Source organism: Haemaphysalis longicornis, unplaced genomic scaffold (assembly GCF_048455015.1).
Source record: "Haemaphysalis longicornis isolate Haplotype H1 unplaced genomic scaffold, Haemaphysalis longicornis Haplotype H1 scaffold_146, whole genome shotgun sequence".
Taxonomy (NCBI): Eukaryota; Metazoa; Arthropoda; class Arachnida; order Ixodida; family Ixodidae; genus Haemaphysalis; species Haemaphysalis longicornis.
The window spans coordinates 453,124-476,176 of record NW_027526252.1 but is presented as its reverse complement, the minus strand read 5'-3'; the positions used below and the strand labels follow the sequence as shown (position 1 = coordinate 476,176).

Below are 23,053 nucleotides of genomic sequence, written 5' to 3'. Positions count from 1 at the left end.
TATTTTATTTCTAACAAGAGTATTTGCTCAAGGCGAAAAAAGCGTAGCATATCTTCTGTTCTTTTAATATCATAAGAATAGTAATTTTAATCTGTGGCTTGGGGTTTCATTAGATAAATTGATTGAAACCAGCGTGGCGCGCTTCACACAATGCTACCAGTAAGACTATTGCGGAAGCATCATTTGTGTGAAACAGTGATGACCTGCGCGGGTTTAACGTACGGGTCTGACCGGAGTGGTGGCTAAGCCCGTATTTTCTGTCGTTAAAAAGCGGCTGAATTCTCATCAACCCGAGCGCTACCGTCAGACATTAGTGAGCTAGAGATATTTGAGCCATTGCTCAATTGTTTTCAACGTAATTTCGGATGTGGCCAAAAGATGGAAAGATTGAAAAATGTACATGCACACCTGCATACAGTTGTACATACGCTCATACAGAGGGTATGCACATGTTACAACAAAACTGCCGTACTTCCAATGCAGTACTGCCTCTCCTGAATACAATTTGAGAGAATAGTTCGTTGTTTGGAGGTTTTAGCGCATAACGTTTGTGATTGACGTTCTTCGCTGTTTCTTTATTTGGGTGCGCTGTTAGAAGATATGGGGAGTCGACCGACTCAAATCAGCAAACAACCACGCCTGATCTACAGGGAACAGGAGACAAAAGGGGTGGCCGTCTGATAAGCAGCTTTCGCCATCTACAGCGGTAAAAATGAGTCAGGGCCTTGATCTAATGAAAACCAGAAAGACTTAAATTTCAACAGGCAAAACACTGCACAAATACGCGGTCATGTAACGTTAACGAGACGGAACTTAGACCGAATACAAATTCGGAAAACAGTCGAAATACAAAATGTACAACAACGATCTTTAACAATGAATAATATGAGGTAGAAAAATTATCTAAACAAAAGACAGTTCGATGGCAATGACAGACAAACTCCCTCAATATTCACCGAGCGGGCTGGACGATACAGCATTGTTGGAGGCGATTCGGCTACCAGAGAAGCGTGGCTTCATCGTAGGCCAGGCCGTCCGAGACAATCGCGGTAATTCGAGGACAGGGAGTACGTTTGAGCCCTCCGGAGCGCGGGGCGCCGAAGGTGGGGCACACACTGGCAGAAGCCGTGTGTCACATTACGACGTCCAAACCTAACTAATTTGCTTCGGCGCGGATTCTCTTTTTATAACCGCGCCAGCGCGGAGAGAGAGAAAACAAAGCACAACGCGCCCGTAAAGGAGGGAGCATGTTTTTCACCTTTGCACGTGTTTGAACGAAATGAAACACTCGGCTTTATCTTACACGGTCTTATGAAGAGGAGAACGATGTGAAGTCCTTCAAGAAACCGTTTCCGGTTCAAGGCTCGGGAATGTAAAGTTGAGAACAAGGGTGCCAGTTTGTCTACAATTTCGTTCAAAGGCGAGACTCTTACACGAGCGCTAACCGTCAAAACTTCGAACAAGACGGAAGAAACGCGCCCATACGTGCGCATTGGAACGGTACTTCAAATGTGCTACATATTTTCGCCAAGGCGCAATCCCAAGACGTCAACCAAACACAGTTTTTCCAAATAACAATCTCCCAACTTTAGTGAATTGCGTAACGCAAAGGAGAACAGAGCTTGAATAATACCTTTCCTCAAAAAGAATAAATTGCATCTCACACCGCACCAGCCACCGAAAAATTCCACGATTAGCATTTACGACGTGAATACCTCCCGAAGCAACAAATCAAGCACGGCAAATACTGAAACAAACAAGCAGTACTGCCTTTGCTGTATGCTGGCCAAACACTTTTCTTGCCTTTTTGCATCCGAAGTGAGGCTTACATTTGTGACCGGCCTCTTTAAAACTCTAAATTGCTGTCGTTAAATATCAGCACTACAAACAGCTGGCACGAAAGTATGAAGATAAGGCGGCCGTGATTTTATGCGCGGAACATTTATCACATACTGCAAGGCAACGCACGGTAGGGTGCGGCGTGCATTGCTGCAATCCGCTTTATCTCAACGAAACACAACTCTACCTTTCAATTGAATGCGAAAGAATTGTGTAACACCTCCGCATTTGTTTATAACTGGAAAACGAAGACACTACACCCGGTTTGTACTCACCTAAAGGAACCCTACGGCACTTCTTTCGGCTTTTCTTGAATTCCTTATTGCTTCCAGAACATAGACACAACACACCCTGCACTTAGATTAGTGAGTCACAAAGTGCCTCACCCAAAAATCACTGCTCTGTGCCCATCTGGTAACTTGAAAGCTCGCTCTATAGATTTTTCTCTATTTCCCAGTCTTGACGTTTTTGGACCGCTCGAATTGCCTCACCAAGTCCATTTAGCGGTAGTTGGTCGATTTTTCTTCAGTTGCGGCAATTAGCGCTTCTCCATAGCAAATTTAAATATAAAGCCACAGAAACAAAGCAGAAATGAGAGGTGTATCTGGTGGGACGAGATAATCCCGCAGTGCCACTCCGTGCTGGCGATAACTATAGCTTTCGCAGTGCTTCCAGATGCGAAGGAAAGAGTGAAAGCAGAGTTCTTTTCACAAATGAAGGGAAAGTCAGTAGGCCGTTATCAGACACGGCTGTTTGTCTCGTGGCCGCACCGCGCCCTGATGCTCCCCTTGGAAACCGCTTCCGACAAATGGGCGGCCCATTACTGGGCGACTTTTTCTTTGCACCTTTAAACGCATTCTGCGCATGACCTGTAGCCCACCTCCATGTACATGACTATCCACTAGCGCCAGTGGTTTCACCAGAAGCGAAAATGCCGCTTTAAAAAACACCTTATCGGCGAAGCGTCCGGAGAAACCTATAACAGCGCTCAGATAAAACGGGAATATAAATGCGCACATTTTTCACGAATTGCCAGGCGGGAGTAAATAGTCCTCTCCGAAATTTTATTAAGTGCGTCTAACTTGGCTTAAAAGCTGTTGCCCACAATATATCACCTAAATCGACGTTTTAAAGATATTTAGTGCTATTTGGGATGCGTGGCTTCGGTTAGATTTAGGTATTTTCAACAACTCCGTTATATTCATTACGTTGGTTTATGTTAAAATATGCTATGTTACGTTGGGGAGAGCAGGGTGGTGCCAGACGTAAAATTTATTTTTTGCAAAACACCTGTGGAGGTTATTTCGGAGGAGAAATTTTAGTAACATCGGACGGCACTGTGGACACAGCCTTGTTACAATAATATAAGTAACCGTCGAGTATGTAGAGGTCACGCCTGGCACTTTTTGGAAATATTAGCGGATAACAGACTTGTAGGAATTAAAAGTCAAACGCTATCCGAAGCTTTTCATGCCATAACTACGGCTCTGTGGTTGAAAACGCTGCACCATAAAGCGTAACCATGGACGTAGTGTTCTATAGTGAGGATTACGTGATATTCAAGTTGGGTGATGTTGACGTATACCCTTAAAGCGTCCTTGCAGCATCGCACTTGATGTAGGTCGGACAGATGTGTGGCGTTATACCTCGCTTCCTGTCCGTTGGGTTAACATACAGTTGTCACATACCTACGTCGCCTCCTTACACTGCTGAGTTTTACCTAAAAAATGCCAGAACAACTACGACAGATGTCTCCCAAAAAAACGCCTAACCAAACAGGCTTCAAGATTTTCCAGTAAAACGAGCTATATAATAAGAGAACAATTATTTCGCGTTCAATACAAAACAAATACGAAAGATGTGGCCACGTGGCAAACTCCACCATCTTCCGTAGTCTGGCTTGGTAATCTGGGGACGCCGCATTTCTCGGTAATGTCGCCAGCGGGAAACCTACCAAACTTCGCCCGCGGGAAACCAAAACATGTTCCACGTCTATACGACGCCGTCATGTGTTTTGGGCTACTCGGGGAAGAGCCCCTTGGGGATTCGGGCTGTCGGCGTCTCATGTCGTCGTTGTCGCATGTAGTCACGGTACCAAAACAGCCGGACATGCGATTTCAAAATTCTCGCTCTAGAACGTAACGCGTACTAAAAGAACAGAACGGCACACTCCTTTTCCAACGCCTCGCGCTAGAAGGTTCGTGCCTTGAAGGCACGAGACTTACCGCAAAGCTCAATACCTCTACCCCCTAACAGTTTCATCTCCATGGGCACAAAGGACAAGGCGCCAAGAATACACTTATGCACTGCGTGCTTCGCTGCTCCGCAGGTTTCGCGTTACTCGAGACGTGCGGGGATTGTTCTTCTTCAATATTTCCTCTTCAGTACACAAGCATGCCTCTTTCAGCATGGCACAAAGAATCGAATTAACACTGCGATTGGCTGCACACTGCCTAATCATGTTAAAACAGGCATAATACTGTTACTCAGTAAACATTGGGTACAGATATGCCTTTATAACATCTTTCAAGCAATATTTCTCAGTTTGCAAAGGGGCAAAAGTACTTAGGAATGCTAGGGCTCGAACCCAGGTCGTCGCAATACGAACCAAAGACTCTATCTCAAGGCCACGATGATCACGCAGCTGTCCCTTATAACACCTGAGCTTCTTAAGCTGCAGCTCCTTGCGTGCTTCGCCCCCTCAAAAGTGCGCAGCAAAGCAAATTGGAGAAAAATGGCAGACCAAGAAGTGTGAGAGAAAGTGGCGCCTCAAGAAAAACACGGTTCCACTGGTCGGACTCAAACCTGAGTTCCTCGAGTTACAATACAGGTGTCTACCTGAACACGCAATCATCGCTTTCAGGGAACTCTGCCATTACTTTGAGTTCGTAGCGCGGACGTTAGCTTTGTTCTTTAGCTGATCTGAAGTATACCTTGGCTTCGGACTTCGGTTGTTTTGGTTCTGTACTTTAGGAGGGTGGCTTTTTGTCGTTTATTTGACTCTGGCTGGCGGTGCGGTTGGGGGATTGGGTGCCCCTAGTGATGATGTAATAAGCTCTGATATACAGGCGTTCTCCTAGTTCAAAGAGACAGCGTGATCTCGGTCGCATTAGTGTACGATCTACCGATAATATGGGCAGACATAAGAAAACCCAAATTATAGGTAAGGCATAATCTTTGCTGTTTCCAAAATTTTGACTTCTAAGTTGCAAAGCTGGCGAAATTTTTTTTATAGTTGGTGAGAAAAGTATTTATAGTGTTGAAAGTGAACCTGTAGATGGCGCTAGCCGTTTTCACCTCTGTATTCTATGCGAAATGGAATGGTGTGACCTGGTACGCAACGCTTTGCAAACCCCGCAATAAAGGTGGCCATAATTGCGAATTGAAGAAAATGAATAATATTTTTTAAACGAGTACTGACACCAAAATTTTACATTCCTTATTTTTTTTTATTTTATCAATGCTTAAACTCCTGGCGAACCCAAAAATTCACGCATCTCCACGAAGTGAATCATGACGAGTGGACGAAGCACTGCGGATCGTTCTTACCGTAATTCACACGTGGCATTGCCCACTCACGCCTGTAAATAAGTGACAACGCGTGTGTACAGTATATACAATTCCAATCCAATCTAATACAATACAATGCAATTTAACCCCATCCAAGAAAATTCATTTCAATACAATACAATTCAATTCAATCCAATCCAAATCTAATCCAATCCTCTTCCCCCATGCGCAACATTGTGTACACGGACGCCAAGTCCCGAACAAAGCGAGGTTCTAAGGTTCTTCGCTCCTAGAAGCACTTTAAACACTTGATCGCGATATAATAAATACCTTGCACGGCCCCAAAACCGGACCCAGTTGTTTCCCGCGCTTCCATCCCGATGGCCGCGTGTGACAGAATCACGCCATGACCTCACCGTTTTGTGCGGACATCAAAACACTGCAAAGTCAGGACGAGGTGTTGCTTCGCCCGCCCGCCCCGGAGCTGAGTGGATGAGCTGCATGAAGGTGTGAGGCCTAGCATTGCGGCGCAAATTTGATGATTGCTGTCAATAAAAGACCTGAAAGCGGTTCCTCCTGCGATTGTGGTATTGATTAGTGGCTCGTATCCCGCGTGTGGAATTTTATTTTTGGCAAGAGTGTCTTTCCGGGCAGCAGTTATTACTGTAGCTCTGGCTACGTGTATGACTTTGTGAACGCGCCAGCGCCCAATCACAGTTCGGCGAGCAGCGCGCGTCAAGTGACTTAACGAGTTTCTGAAGAGCGTTGGAGTCAGACGGCAACGTCACTTCTTTTCCCTCTCACGGAGTGATGTCACACTGATGTCCATTTGCTCCGCACCGCTCTGCGAGCTGTTCCATCGGTGCGATAAATCAAATTAAATTAAAGCATGTTTCATGCGTCGCAGGCTTCTGATATTTCAGCCAGGGCTTTCTGTTGTGTAAAGAAAGCGTTGTGTAATATTAGTAACACCAAAAAGTGGTGTCAGTTCCCATTTAAGTTACATTTAATCGAAAAATGTTGTTTTGGGTTTGTATCTTTTTCTATTGGTTTCTCTGTCGGTGACTTGTCTCAACCTGCATGCCATGAGAGGCAAATATAGTCTTGAGAAATATGTTAATGGTTAAGTTGGCTACAACATTCCCATACCGGTGAAGTGACTCATAAATGGCAGCCTTATTGAGGGCGTTGCAAACCCCAAACTAACCTGAACAATAACATAGTGTACAGCTTAGAATGTCAGCGTCAATATAATAAGTGGTAAACGCTAGATTGCTTTTTGCAATTGGGAATAAAATATTGAGGTTATAAAAATGGTCTCGGGAATGGGCGAAATAACAACAAACACTGAAAAAACACGTGAGGACAACTAAAGCAAAAGCAGCCGAAAATGGTGTTTGACTTTGGCAAAGAGTCCATTGCATTCTAGATGGGAAGTTTGAAGAAGAAAGAACAGGGTGCGAGGTCGTACCGGAGAGAAGAGTGTGTGTTGAGTGGCAGGAGAGTAGACAGGCACGGAAAAGGTATTATCAGCAAGGCCCATAGATGCAAGAAAACTTTCTTGCTATTTTTCCCAGGGATGCCTGCAACAGTTGGTGTACATCGATCAGATTGAGGGGAAATCCCCAAGGGTGAATAAGTTTCTGTGAAGGAAAGTTTGACCACCACCTGAATGCAGCCGTACGGCTGCAAAACAAACCTATACAGCTTCGTCAAAAATTTTGCAGTTGAAGAAATATTCGTCCTGCTGCAGGATTCAAACCCGGGACCACCGCTTAGCCGGAGCAGTCGCTCTGACAACTGAACTAATCAGGAGGCTAGTCGTTTGTAGCGCAAGAGCGAATTGATGAACAGTTCGAAGTGAAGGACAGGTGCTAATTGACCAGATTTTGGGGCAATCCCCAAGGTAGAGAAAGTGTCTGCAAAGGAAAGTTTTACATCCACCTAGATGCAGCCGTACGGCTACCTACCGTCAGTTGCATTCAGGTGAATGTCAAACTTTCTTTTGCAGTTGGTGTACCTCCGGGGCTAGTATTTTGGAATTTCCGATTTACGTTGACATCACAATGCAAATTAAGAAGAGCACTCGAGGAAAACTCTGGTTTCTTTTATGTTTACGCACAGCATTTTATGAAGGGAGATTGCAGTGGAAATACCACTGAAAGGCGGTACCTTCTAATAAAAAATAAAAACCATTTCATTTCCTACATATAGCATTGTTACCACGATTGATACCATAAATCAGCATTATGCTTGCTCCGGTGTAATTAGTGTCACGACTTTTAAATGAGTGTGAGCCAGGCTCATGGCGTTCGTGGCTAGTAGCCTGGCAGCATTTAGCACCGCCGGCGCTTGGCCCGAACTCATTGCTTGTCGCTAAGCCCGAGCGCCATCGCTTTTGCAGCGCCTGGCTGCGGCAGCAGACGACCCGAGACCCTGCATACCTGCAACCACTTTATCAAGTGAAGCCCATTGGCGTGTTTGCGCAGTTAGGCGTGTACTGGGCGCTTCTGATGGAATGTAGCGTAAAATTAGCTGTACAGCCTCGCCAACAAGGATGAACCTTTACCCTATTTTGGAATCACGAAATATGTACTCCTCGGTGTTTTTTGTTTGCTTTTTTTGCGGTGTTTTTTTTTTCTGAATAAAACTTTAGGATTGTACCAATACAAGCGAGACGCGTACCATATTCGTGTTAAGCTGTTTAGATAGGCCTCTTTGGCATCAAGGGCGCAGGAGATTTTTAGATGCAAAGCATCTCTTAGTCGACCCTCCGTCGTCCTTCGTCCGCACCTCTGTTCTTTGTCCTCCTCTCCACGCCAGCTGTGATAATGCCGCTCTCCTCCTAGCCGCGCGGCTCGTCTCGTGCCGGCTCAGGAAGACACCGGCAACACTGTCGCACCAGGAGCCCTAACCAGCTGTGATAACGCCGCCCTCCTCCTCGTCGCTCGGCTCGTCTCGTGCCGGCTCAGGAATACGCCGGCAACAGTGTCGCTCCAGGAGCTCTTAAAGGGGAAGCGTGCTCGACTCGTGCCGGCCCAGGAAGACACTGCCGACACTGTCGCTCCCGGAGCCATCTCATGGTCGGGACTACCTCCCTCAGTAGTTGTTGCGTCGTCCACAGCACCCACTCGCATGAGCGTCTCTCCTCCATTCTCCTCTCCTCCAGCTGTATAAAAGCGGGTGCGCGCGCTGCGGGGCGTTCAGTCTGCTCCGAGACACCGCCAGCGCCGGTTCTGCTCCGGCGTGGAACCTACACGGAACCCCCATGCTTTGTATCACCACATAGTTTCCTTCGAGGAGAGGGTGTAAATTTTCTCATGAATTTCTCTGACTGAATTTAATACATGGTTTCTTTAGTTTCATTCAGGTATTCTGTGTTGCGTAGTTCGCGATCTGCACAGAAGCTGTCAAAAACGCAAAACACTGGCAGTAGCGGCTCGGGTGGGGCCAGTTGGTTCATTCTGAACTTCCAAAACAGCGCAAATGAGGAGCACTAATAAAGAAGGCACAGACAAGCGCTGACAAACAACTGAGCTTAATTTATTGCAGCTTGCTTATAAATACGCTTGTCACACCCAAAATACAATACAACAAAAACAGAAGATATACACAACAAAAAGAATAAGTAATCACAGCTTGTCGTATCTACACTCCCACGTTTACATATTCAGGTAATTTATCTCTTGTAGTGTTAAAGCCACCGACGGCTTCCTGACGCATTTTTCTTTCTTTATCGCAATTTCGAACGCTTCGTGTATCTCCCTCGTGTCTGTAGCTCTGTACCTCTTCCGCAGTTATCCAGACGGGGCACGCAGCCACATGATTTGCAATGAAGTGCGAGGTTACTTCGCTTGCGGGTCTTCAGCGAGTTGGCGTGTTCCCGCAGCCGATCATTCACGCATCTTCCAGTTTGCCCGATGTACGAGCGACCACAACGAAGTGGAATGTCGTAAACAACTTGTTTGGTGCACTCCGTGAAGCGTGCGGCATGATTCCTGGTGCACGTTTGTCTGTGCTTTCTTTCTAAGTCCACGTCCTTTGCGTTGTTTTGGAAGTTCAAAAACTGGCATTCGTTCTCGACTACTGTCTGTGAAGTAGACGCTGCCAGTTGTCATTATTAGTGCATTCATGTTTGTGTGTGACTACCTGTTGTAATAATCATACACTTGTTTTCAAACGAATTTCTTTTTTATTAGGTACGCGTTGGCTGTACCGACTCATGCGGAAAACCCTTAACGAACATAAGTTGCATAGTGAGTATTTGCTGATGTTCATATATTTTATTTGCTTGAGAAGGTTCTTCTAAACAAGTGCATTCACTAGTAACTTTGTTTTTTCTTGCTAGCAGCGTTTTGGGTTGTTTTCGGAATGTTCCTTCAAAATATTTTGAGGGGACTACTTTCCTCTTTGCTATCTAGAAACTAGTAGCAAATACTTTCTGGTATTCTACTAATGTATACGATAGAAGGAACGTCCATGATGTTTCATTGTGAGGAACACTTGCATTCAATTGACCGGGTGAACATTCTTCAAATATACGCAATGAATTTTACTGCGAAGCCGTATACCTTTGCCATCCAAGCAAATTCTCATGGCGATGTCAGTGAAAACTGAAATCATTATTATGGCAGGGAAATACCTACCCGGGGGCTGGCCATACCTGCAAATATTACGGTTGCTTAAGCTATTCAGAGTGCAAAAGTACCAAACAGCATAGAAATCACGTAGTGACGTCACCACGCTTTCCTATATAAAAAAGAATACCGGTACAGCATACCTCCACCAGCAAACCGAACTTTCGCTGTGGTTTCAGCAGAAAACTGTCACAATTAATGAGGTGGCTACATAGTCACTGGCATACACACATATCTACCGGGGGGGATTGGCTCTACCGGTAAAGATTACATTTGACTGAGCTACTCTAGGTGCAAAAGTACCGAACAGCTTAAAAATCACGTAGTATTGTCACCACGCTTTTCTATGGGAAAAGGGAGGCCGGCATGGCATACTTCTACCACCCAAACAAATATTCATGGAAAACAGAAAGCTATCACCATTAGGAAGCCATCAACATACTCAGTGCCAGAAGGAACATATCTACCCAAGGGGAGTGGACCTACCGGTAAAGATAACCCTTGCGTAAACTACTACCACTGCAAAAGTACCCAACAGCAAAAACAATCACGAAGTGACGTCACCACGCTTTCATATACAAAAAGGGAGACCGGTATCGCACCTCCTTCAATTAATTCCAAGCTACGTTAGGTAAACCACGGAAAGCAAACACGCCAGAAGAATAGCCACACGAAGAAGAGCGTAAAGCAGTTGTGAATGTCGTTGGGCAGTAATAGAAAGTGGGGTTAAGTACATGTCACTTGTTCCTGGTTTCACTCTCTGTAGAGCCACGTCCGAGGATTCAAGTGACGTCGCATGGGTAATTGTTGTGCGCGTCGTTTACAGCTTCGCATTCCAACCATCGTCAGAGCGTGGATTCGGGCCGGATTTTTCTGACCGAAAACACTGTCGGAAATTATGTGTACCCTGCAATAAAAAAAATCGCGCAGCTTGAAGTAGTGGTGGAAAGCTGGAGAAACAGCAGAGCTGGCGGCCCCTCTCCATTCGTTGGAGAACTAGCTGTCGCACTTCACATTGATTTTAGAAATTGCCGCTGAAAGTTCTGCATGACTGCAGACCCAGAGCGCTTTTTCCGCAGTCTTTCACATCCACATCAAAGTGGACCGCGTTAGCATGCGATCCACTTTGTACCCGATGCTACCCGATCCACTAACTCGGCGTCTGTAGTGCGACATGTCCAGTGCTACCCGTTTGAGGCGCCGAGGCACGTAAACTGTTTCTTGGTCTTTTTGGCGAACTCCTTGTGTGTCACAGGCCTACGCGCAAGCCTGAACGACGCCAAGCCACCGGGCCAAGCTCAAGGTTTAACACCTCTGCTTTTAAGAGGGGCTCAGTTCGGCTCAGAGCGCCTCCGTTGCTGCTGTGAGGTCCATGCGAATGATAGAACGAACGCACGAACGAGGGAACGAAGGAACGAGCGAGCGAGAGAACGAACGGACGACCGAACGAATGAGCGATTGATCGAATGATCACGTGAAGTCCAAAGCAAATGCTGCGAAAAACCCCCCAAAAAATAATGCTGTGGGCCCAGAATAAGATGATAGCTTAATCTTTTTTTATTGCCTGATTCGACATTTTTACAACACATCACACATCATTTCATATTGTAAAGATTCGTCAACCCTACTTGGCTGACTCAGTGGATTTGAAACTTTCTGGGACACAGTAAATCATCAAGCACGGGCAAACACTCAGGGGGTTCATCCTCTGCGCGAAACACTTCCAGTGTATACTGGAAGCTTTTGATAAAATTTTTCCTGACAGGCCGGGCATTTGTATCCGCATTCCCCACCGCCATTCGCGTCCTCCATATAGACTGAGGATCATGATCAAATCGTATGGCACACCACTCTTTTTTTCACGAGTAGGAACCTAATTCTGTGCGGTGTTACGGGTAAGTCTTTCTTTACCGTACGTTGGAGGACGTCCCACTGGAACACGGTGTCCCAACAGTAGATAAAGACGTGAATAATAGTTTCGGGTTTTTTGCACAGACTGCAGTCCGCTATCCACCCCGCAAAAAGCCTCTTTTTCTGCTAACCAAGTATTTACGGGAAGGGTATCGCCGTGTAGTTTAAAAAAAAAAGGACGTCACTGCAGGTTTCACCGGCATACTTTTCACCGTCCTTAAAACTTTAATCCCAGTACCTGTACCGTATAACGACCTATACAGCGGTACCAGTAAAGAAACATCCACTAAATCTTTATACAGACGCTTCCTGGAAACACTGCACAGGTAGTCGAAAGAAAACCATACCTTGAAGAATTCAACAGACACAGCTACTTCTCGTAAATATCCTTTAACGCCCCTGCAAACAATATCACTTCGCTACAGAGCACAGTCAGGTAGCACATTTTCCAATCGCACTTGAAATACAGTGCGCAAGAAGGTGTCTTTTTTATTCAGCACAAAAGAAAACCTTGCGACATCTTGTCGTAAAAATGACAAAGACAAAGTACTCCCTTTTTGACTAGCCAAAACAATATTTGAGCGACTGGTTCTTTCCCAGCTGGAAGACCAAATAGACACCAATTACTCTGTGGATTTTGTGGACATTATCACGTGACATACACACCACTTGGGGCACGTACCACACTTCGCCTAACAAAAAAGGTTGCAGATAGTGGCCCGGCCAAACATAGAATAATTGCGTCCTTGCAAGTTTCTCGTTTTGTCCCTCGACTTTTCGGTCTCGTTACTCCAGTAGCCTTGGCTATCCCCAATTCCCTTTAATGCTCCAGAGGCACCCCTGGATATTTTCTTGTTGCCGTGGTCCCTTGTATGCATTCAAAAATAGGAGGGGCTGAGCACCACTTCCCGTTCCAAAACTCGGAACATTTATCCAACCTAATTGTAGCCCCAGATTTTTCACAAGAGGATTTAACCAATCAAACTGCTTCACTTATACTCTTTTTATCACGAGAGAAAACAGCCATATCATCTGCGTATGCGAAAAGTTTGACTTCAGTGTTCCGTAATGTGAACCCCCGTATTTCTTCATGCTTGATTATTTGTATGCAGGAAGGCTCGAGATACAACGGAAAAAGAAGTGGCGATAACGGACAACCTTGCGTGACCGAACAACCAACATTTATTCCTTCACTTAAATTCTTGTTAACAATTATGCTCGTCTTGCATCCGGCATACGCCATCTTTATACCCTATAGATATAACAGACCCAACATTCGTGTATTCTAAGATTCTGAAAAAAATATCATGCGACGCCCGACCAAAAGTATTCTCAAGGTCGAGTTGCCCCATCGCCACAAGACCAGACAAGGCATCACATTACTCTAACACACTTCTGGCGACGTGCACATTGCTATTTATCGTGCGATGCTTAATACCGCAAGTTTGATGCGTTCCTACCAAAAAACTGAATTGCATTTTGAAACTGTCTAGCTAAGACTTTCATGTAAATTTTGTTGTCTACGCCGGCTAGACTAATTCGCCTGTACGCCTTTACGGACAACAGTTTTACTGCATCTTCACTTTTCGGTATCAAGATGATATGCGTCTCCTTGACTGACTGCGGGAGAGCATGCAGTTTTTAAGCCTCCACCAATACTTCATATAAAGATACCGCTACCTCCTTTTTGAAAGCCTTGTAAAATTCCGCGCTTATCCCGTCTTAGCCGGGTAATCCGATAGGCGGCGGTTTCAGAACGCGAAGGATACAGGTTCGATTCCTACGAAGGGACGAGTGTTTTGTTTCCGGAGAAAACGTCTCGTTTTCTAGCGCCAAGGTTAAACTATTCACAAAAATACATAAAACGGTATGTTATTTTGTAGTTATACGGAATAAACAAATACACAAATCGTCTGTACAAAAGGAGCTGTGAATAGCACTGAGCAATTGCTGTAGACGGAAAATTTAGCCAGGACTGCGTTTTCTTTGATAAAGTGCTCAACAATGCAAGAGATTGTACGTTTTACGGGCTACACAACGTAGTATAAGCCGAATACTGTGAAGTGCTCTGAATTTTGCTCTGAATTCTGAATTCTGAAAAACAAATAATATGTCAGAAATAGTGCGAGCAATCAGTTATACGTGAAATCTGAAAACACCTGATTTATGCATTACATTGTCGTACTATAGAGCTTTACTTTTTTCTCCAAAAAATATTAAATACCGACACAGTGGGGTTATTATTATTGCTAAAGACTTCGCAACTAAAGTGCACCGTCCACTTCTCGGGAAAGACTACTCATGTTCACCTTATACGATGAAACAATGCTCACTCTAACCAGACAAATGAATCGATCATGTCCGGCTTCTACAAATTGTCCCGAATCATAAGGTTAGTACTGAGCAACACAAGCGCTTCCCTCTTGTGCGTAAAGGCGCACAATGGCCATTTGTAGTTTTGCATTCAGTTTATTATTTTGCTCGTACGTAGATTGGGATATAGCGCCGCTATGGATGACAAACCCGTACTGAGCGAGGAAAGAAAGAACGAGAGAGCGAGAGAGATGGAGAGAGAGAGACAAAGAGAGAGCAGAGCAAGTTTCCGATGGCACCTACGTTTGGTCTTAATATGAATGACGCGATAGCCTTACGTCGACGCCCATTAAGCGTTTTCGAACCGCGTTGCTGCATTTACTATGTGTTGTTTCCGAGCACATAATATCCACTACAACAAAACGACTAGCCGATGGCTTTTTTAATACCCGTGGTCCAAAAGATACACAGGTCATACATGCTTGTGTGGCTTCAGATTTGGGCGTGGAAGTTACCGGCTGTCGGGAGTTGGTCAGTTTCAGTGATCAGGCGACACTCTCAGTGTTTCAACGTGCCTATTCTCTAATTTTTTGGCCATATAAACGATTTTCTTTTAAGTGCAGAAAACTTTAGAGGCTCCAATTTCCCTCGTAGCTTGTTCGCTGTCACGCTGTTCGGTATCAAGCGACTGCCGGAATCAGGCGGTGCAGAGATATTACGGAACCAAGTTGTGTCCCACGGCGTAACCGTCACGGCGTCTCGCACAAGCTTGAAAAAACAAGCGGTTTATATATTCATAGTCGTTCGAAACTCGTGAAACACTGGAGCGTCCGATGCATCTCCGTGTTGTTTAACGCAATAAAAGCTGCAGGTACATCTGAGGCCAAATATATGTAATTAACTGGGAGCGCCCACAGTCATTTAGTTAGTGACGCTCATCGGGTTGGTTTTTACGATAGTAAGCAAAGAAAGTGACCGCCAGAAACGGCGCCGGTACGTGTGAGATGAAAGCAAACAGAAAAAAGAAATGTCGCTCGCGCTGTTCGAGCCGGGGGCCCCAGAGCACTGCGAAGCCGGGAAATTGGAATTGCATTAGGCAAACGTTGGTTCAATTGATCAAAAACGGAGTGAGGCAGAGGCGAAGATCGTGATGTGTGGTTGCTGGGAGCGGATAGCGGTGGGACCCCCAATAATGGCGAATCACTGCTCTGCACTTCGGACAGCTTCCAAGTGAAGTGTAACAGCTTTAATTTTTCATATAAGAGAGGGACCGAAAGACAGAAAGAGAGAGAAACCAGCGATAGAGTGAGAGAGAGAAAAAGAAACAGCGAGAGAGAGTGAGAGACAGAGAGAAGACATTTGTTGTTTTAGAAATATAGGAAGTTTTGGAAAAGGGGGCACCAGATGTTAGAGAGCTCAAAGTTGGAACCCGAAGTACAGGGCCATTGGTGCAGCAGGTTTCTCCCTCCCTTTTCCGGCTCACACCAATGTTGATGTAACAATGCCTGTAGAAGATAGCACCCATTTAAGATAGATGATTGATTGTCGGGGTTAACGCACCGACCAAACGCAGGCGATGAGGGGCGCCGTAGCGGAGGGCTCCGGATTAATTTTGGCCACCTGGGGATCTTTAACGTGCGCCGAAATCTCGTACACACAGGCGTTGTTGCTTTTTGCTTCCATCAGAAAAGCGGCCGCCGCGGCCGGGAATCGAACCTATTACCTCGTGCGCAGCAGCGCAACGCCTCAGCCACTGAGCCACCACGGCGGGTAACACCCAATTCTCGATAGCAGTATAATATGTAATGTTTGAGTTGCCCTCCCTTGAGCACACCGTCTGAAATAGCTGGGCTGCACGGGAGGAGGGATGTTTTCTAGCATTTCGCGTAGCATTTATTTAGTCTCTGATGTTTTCAGCGGATACCTTCGCCGGCATAGCTTTATAGATAGATGTATTGGTTTATCCTGCGCTGGGTTTTCTGTTCTTCCTAGCATTCCTAAACTTCCTAGCATTCCTAAACTTAGCAGCGACAGGAAAACAAATGAGGACGGTAACTCTATCCCATTACCAAACTTTTCAGCTACTCAAATCCAACCCGCCAACCTAATTATGTTACTTTAGGGGTACGGGCGCTCCACGATCCTGTGAATCTGGCAGCCTTCCCTTGGGTGGACAGAAGTTATCCAAGTGGCCAACCAGCCCGCACCACAAGGCGCACCTAGATTATCAAAGTCAAGCGAAGAGAGTGTTCCGCAGCTGTGAAGCGCAAGTACTGCGCTCCACAAGTGGTGCATGGCGAGGGAGCGCAATAGCTGTGGGGGAGCTGGTGGAGATAGGGTTAAGAAGAGAAGGAAGAGAGAAAGACTGGGGATAATATTGAACTCGACGGGAAGTTTACCGTCTTACAACCTAGCCAGGGAGAAGGGGAGTGGGCCTTTGAAAGGATATAAAGAGAGAAAAAGAGAGGAAAGAGACGAGAGAGAGTAAGAGTGGGGACTTTCTACATCACGTTCGTTTTCTCCATGGCCCGATGGCTACAGAAGCTGTGTTAGTGCGGTCAGGACAAGGAATTTGAGTAGCTGCTGGATTACCTCCCGTCGTATGGCGTCCGGTTCCTGGGGAACAGGAAGTCTTCCCGCGTGGGGCTTTGTGCACCGATTCACTTGAGTGCGGCCCGTAGTTCATTCCTCGTGGCGCCATGCTGGCGGCAGGAGCGCAGTAGGTGCTCGGGCGTCTCGGGTTCTGGGCAGTCGGCGCACGTGGGGGACGCCCGGTGGCCCAGGTGGTGCAGATGAGCTGCCTTTGTTGCAGCCGTTGCAATAAGGCCGCAGGCGTAGCAGGAGCGACCGGGTGTCTCTGCTAATGCGTACGGGCAGGACGCGCTTGTCGTGGCCACTGACTACTGGGGCATGTGGGTGCATAGCCTCCACCACTCGTGCTAGGACAGTCCTTGCAACATTGAATGACACCACATCCCGGGATGCTGGGACACCTGCCTGGCGAGAAGCACCCTTGGCCAGGGCGTCGGCAGTCTCATTGTCCACGATGCCCACGTGCGATGGTAGCCAGGGAAGCCGCAGTGGATATCCCTGGGACTCCACCGCATCGAGCTTGGCTGTCAGTGCCCGCTCTACGTAGCCGCTGGAGCTCTCTGGGTGGGTGGTAGCGCGCAGATGCTGGAGGGTGAGCCGGGAGCCAGTAAGGATGATCACCCCCCGGGCCTGGGTCCCCTCCTCTAGGAGAAGATCCGCGGCCAAGTGGAGCCCAGCCAGCTCTGCCTGGCTGGATGAGGCCGGTAAGGGCAGGCTCCATACCTGGCTGGTACCGAGTATCGGAGCTGTGCAGGAGGATCCGGGTCTGCCCATCGAATGTTGCACACACTCATTTGTATACAGCTGCAGTAGGGTGGAAGCCTCATGGTGGATGGCCGGGGGTAGAATGAACCTCTTTCTGTGGAACCCTAGCAATGTGTATAGCAATGCCAAGAACCCGCCCCGTGCCTGGGTGTAGTAGCTCTAGGCGGGGCCGCTGCAGCAACACGATGCGGCTCTCGTAGCAGCCCGCCCATTCAAGAGATCGGCCTGTTGCGGTAGCGCTGGAGAAGTGCCTCCCCGCCCGGTGCGCCCTGAAGACGGTGGATATTCTGGAGCCCCACTTGCAAGGCCCGCATCTGAAGAGGCCAGGAAGCCACCTCCGTACACGTAGCCGCCACCGGAGATGTGCATAAAAGGCCTTCGCAAAGGCGGCTGGCCCGGAGCGGATCCACCTCCAGCTCCTCCAAACCGGCGCGGCTTGAGTTCCCCCAGCGGCAGAGCATAGTGGAGGGCGGATGACGCCATCTCTTGGAACACCCGCTGGACAACGGTGTGTGTTCAACCTGGGCCACGCTCAAGCAACCGCCGAACGCTCGGCTAATCCATCTATGGGGGTTGCTGGATCGCCCTCACTGCAGGTAGCCAGGACAACTGGCAGTCGACCAGGAGCCCCAGTTACTTGGCGCTAGGGCACCACGGAAGAGGGCGCTGGAGTGGCACATGTACCCCGGCAAGCACACACGTGTGCTGCCACAGACGTTAGTCTTCTGGAGCTCCAGCATCTCAAAGTGCTCCCACAGCAGCTGTTTTGCAATTTCAACGTGGTGCGGCCCTGGTGGTTGCAGTTCTACAACAGGATGCGCGGCAGGCTGGCCTTTCCTTCAGGGTCTGCGATAGCTATGCTGGTGGCAGGGATCTCATGTGTGCCAGGGCAGTAGTGGCCACCAGGAGTGTAGGGTACTGAGTAGCGGGCGGCCCAGCAGGCTGTGCCACAGGACTTGAAAGATGGCACCAACTAGTCCTGACCAGTTTCGGCTGTGGCTTCGGGCAGCTGCTCCACCGCAGGCTGCGCGGGCGGCTTGCCATCTGGGTGGCTGACTGGCTTGCGTAGCTGCTGTTGGCATCAGTGGGTAGTTTCAGGCTTCTGATGCTTGCTTCCCAGGGTGCAAGAGGCGGCTGCACCTGTGGCGGGGCTGCTGCTGCCTGGCCTGTCTGCACTGCTGCTGCTCACGTTTTCTGCCCCTGGCCCTCCTGTCTTTGTGGCTGTGTTCAAGCTGCAGCGGTGTGTGCGGGGTGTCGGGCGGAGCCCACGCAGTGTGCTCACTGTGGCCGCATGGACCATGTGACAGCCAGCTGTAGGGAGAAACAGAGGTGTGTACGCTACGGTGGAGGCCACACCGCTCAGCAGTGCCTTACGTCTGCACCCCGCTGCACCAACTGCAGTGGCCTGCAGCCTATGACCGAACCCCCCCCCCCCACCATGCCACCGCTGTCATCATGTACGCAAGGTGGCCCCATTCATGGCACACGCAGCGCAGCCACTGCCCCGAGCTGAGACCGCGGTGTCGGTTTGCGCATGGCAGCCACCGTGTTATACCGTGATGGCCAGGCGACGCAATAGCTCTGCATGGAGCGCTGACAAGTCGGGTGTGTGTGTGAGGAGGGTACAGCGAAGTTTCATTCAGCTGCGTCCCTGCTTCAAGATTTTGTGGTCTACGCGTGGTCGTAGAAAGAATGCATCGACTGTAACTTAGGGTATAATAGCTCTGCTGAAAAGACTCTGAAACGTTATACTTGAATATTTGGCCTTTTATTCACCTGTCCGCCTATATCCATTGTTTCAGGTATTATACTGCCACACAGCAATTAAAGCAGCTAACAGCGGAGCCGTATTCGTTATTGCCAGTGTAGGAAATGTGTACCTAGGTCAGCCTACGCCGAGGACTCATAACCATGCTCGACCTGCCGAAGCGTTTCTTTGCGCCTTCGGTTTCCTTGTTTCTTGTTTAAACATCTCGTGGGAGGAACATCTTCGAAGTATTAGCTGCACTATATTGGGTGGTTCTCAGGTTCGTATTAGCCATGATTACGCGATGAGTTGTGTACACGCTGGACCCCGTTAACGGCATCTTTTCGCTAAACAAATTAGTACTGTACGTTTCGTTCATGTCTGCTTAATTAATGTCCTTCAAGGAATCATCTGTGCATGCAACCTTTCCAAATTGTTGCAAGATAAGAAAAATATGCTCTCGTGTATTTATTACTTGTGAAAAGTTCCAAATTGTTGCAAGATAAGAAAAATATGCTCTCGTGTATTTCTTACTTGTGAAAAGTTAGATTTTGCTCAACATAGAGTGTCATCTTTGTACGCCAATTTTCTTTTTTCTTTGTCCTGTTGGTATGGTATTCCGCCTACTGTTTAAGGGCAACTTGTGAACGGTATCTTTCCTGGAGCCTTTTTACCCCTTTCTGTTGATTTTCGTGTCAATTTCCGCTTTTTGCTTCACTTCACCTTTGTCCTGAATATCACTGGCTCGTTCTTGATGTTTTTGGCTACATAATATCTAAAAATAAAAACAATGCTTTGTGAGCCAGCTCCAACTTGAGAGTGACACTTTTTGGCATACGTTTTTGTTTCAAACAACCATCAGACTAGAGTCAGCGTGTCAGACATTTTTATTTCCCTCAGGGCAACAAATTCCCGCTTGCTGAGCACGAATAATTCTTGCACTGATAGCTATTATTGCCCATATATGTTTTACACAAGAAAGGCGTCATTAGTGCCTTTAAAGAGAGGCAACGTGCAATTTTTCAAACAACACGGTATCGGCGCACGTAGAACTCGCCCTCATCCAATGCACCAGCAGAGTCATAATCACTGACTCTTCAGCAGTCTGCTGCAGTTACCTTTCAGGGAGGGTGGCCCCGACGACCATACGGGTGCTTCAGCGATACCGTCCATCTCACCGAGTGGCGATCGTTTGGGCCCATGCCTCTGTAACGGGCAACAACTTCGCCCACCAACAGGCTCGCGAACCGGCCCACCGAGCAGCAGAGGTCACCGCAGCTCTGACGCCACTTCTCACCTATCAGGAAATTACTCAATTTATCGGACCACCGGACGAAAATTCCCTTGCCCTCACCCATTCCTCAGCAAAACCCAGGAAATAACACTCCGACAATTACAAGCAGGGACGTACGTTCACCCGGTTCGAATGAATTTATTGTTTCCCACACAGTACACCGCTCTATACAAATTTTGTCCACAGCTAGGTACCTTACAGCATATAATTGTGGAATGCGCTAACAACCCATACCTACCACCCCTCTCCACCTATTCCTTTCATAAGCTGTGGGAGACACTGTTGACAAGCTGTCAACCGGAGGACCAGACTCTCCTCGTGACACGGGCCAAGACGGCGAGGGCAACGCATGAATTCCCGGCCTAGGGTTCCACTTTCACATTTCACCCACCTCATTAAAATGTTTTCTCTCTCTGGCTCTCTCTCTCTCTCTCTCTCAAGAACGACATAAATACATACACCAACCACGTACTTATTGGTCCTCATAATGGGTGTTTGCCGCCTGCCCTCCCCGCTTTTTATATTGGAATGAAAGGGCTCACACCTTTGCTAGAATCACTTGAAAGAGCAACGCTCTCCCCGGAAGCAGGAATAAATCAACAAATTTCAGCGCTCCACTTCTTCGTCGGCCTTTTTGCACCCTCTCCATTGCTCATATGCCTCCAAGGTACTAGATTTGTCAAGCGCGAACTCTCTGCCATGCGATCTTTCTCTTCATTGCATAATAAACTGGCCTGTTCGCCTATACTGTGAAATACCTGGTGATTGCCTTGACATTTAACGCACCTTTTGAGTGCGCCCACGTTGCACTCATTCGGCACCATACTTCTCCCGTGATACTCCAGCTTTATATTCTCTATTACTGGGAGAGCTAGATGACCCCGTCCGCAAATCTCATAGCGGGGCTACGGCTTTTTCTACAACCGGTGGTGGAAGTAGCTTTGCTGCAATTCGGACAGCCGCCCTAAGTACTCGCTCTCAGTGCCACACCTTTAAAAGATCGACCATGGTCATCCTATGATCACAATCACAATGATTGTAAATGTGAATAGGTGTAGCGAATGCTATTCCACCATTTAGTTAGAGCTTCTGAAGACACGAATAGGTCATCACCGCTACTAGCAAGAAAATACCTATTCACTTTAATAATTTTTCTAACGCAAATTGGTATGTTTTCACAGCACCCATGATTTAGTGATTTTCTTTTTTTTTTAGGTGAACGAAACAATAAAATGGACTTCGGAGAACGAACGATTGCAGAAAGAAAATCCTACGATAGCACAAAATTTTTCTTGTGATCTGGGGGTGTGCCGAAACGGCACTTGCATCCCAACACTGTGCAATGAAACTTGCACGGAAGTTCCAGCCACAACTACAACCGCTGCGCCTCAAACAGATAGTAATTGCTGAGCAGATAATAAATGGCAACTCTAACTTCATTAAAGTCAAGATATAAAGCGGGACGTCAGACGGTTTGCAGTATCCAGACTAAACTCCGGAAGGTTCAGTAGAACATCAAAAGTTTATTCTGGCTGTCGTTTGTTTTCAAAAGGTGAATGCAGGCAGTATCTTTATGTGGCTGAAGGCGCCCCAATTTTTTTTGTTCTTAAGACCAGCCCTTCAATCCACTCCTTTGTTGCAATTACCTGTCCGCCCACTGGAATTAACAAACGTGTGACATTTTTGTGCAATTTTACAGCAATAAGTTTAAAGGGTTACCATTACGGGCACACTAAACATACATAATAGGAATGCTGAAATTAAATTTATTTCCCCAGTACTAAAGACTAGGGCTCCCTATAATATTATAGTGGCTGCGTTAACAATACCGTCTTGAATTTTGTTTCATGATAATATGGGCGCATAGTTACTTCATCGATCCTGAGATATGCCGCAATAAAACACGTAATACCTCTAAGGAGGGGAGGAGACGTTCACCCAAAAATTACACGGGAATCTATAGATAGGCGAGGATTCTAGCATGCCCCTCCCACATGATGTACCGCCTTCCGTGCGCGGTGGCCGGTTTTCTCATGGGGACGAAAAGAAAAAAACCCGGGCGTTGGAGATTTGGGCGCACGTTAAAGATCCCCAGGTGGTGAAAATTTTCAGGAGTCTTCAAGTATGGTGCGCCTCATCGCCTGTTTAGCTTCAGTGCGTTAAACCCCACAATCAAAGCGATGCCCTGCCAAAACATCTTTCTCCCACTGGCAGCTTCATACAATGCATCCCTATTCCCACTATGGTCGAATAGGTTGCAAAGAAATCTAACTGCATGCGATGGCCGCCGGCGAATACACGAGACTCCTTAGGTACATTTTTATCCCGTGTTGCAGGAGCAATGAACCATGCCTAAAGAGTATCTCAGTTAGGTGACACAATACGGCCTTGAAATATATACCACTACATTAACGTGGTGGATATTCCAATAAACCACATGCTTGC

At 47.2% G+C, this 23,053-nt stretch overlaps 1 long non-coding RNA gene across 2 annotated transcripts in view; it reads left to right on the top strand.

Annotated features, from left to right (window-relative positions):
* LOC144165677 (uncharacterized) overlaps positions 1 to 22,374 on the top strand; it is a 47,876-nt gene extending 25,502 nt beyond the window's left edge. The window contains exons 4-5 of one of the 2 annotated variants that reach the window (XR_013321487.1): positions 9,549 to 9,605; positions 21,824 to 22,374. This is a non-coding gene — a long non-coding RNA (uncharacterized LOC144165677). Of the gene's footprint in view, positions 1 to 9,548; positions 9,606 to 20,875; positions 21,288 to 21,823 lie in introns of those variants that run through there. The other variant, XR_013321488.1, reaches the window with a different exon arrangement.
* Positions 22,375 to 23,053: the final 679 nt, after the last annotated feature.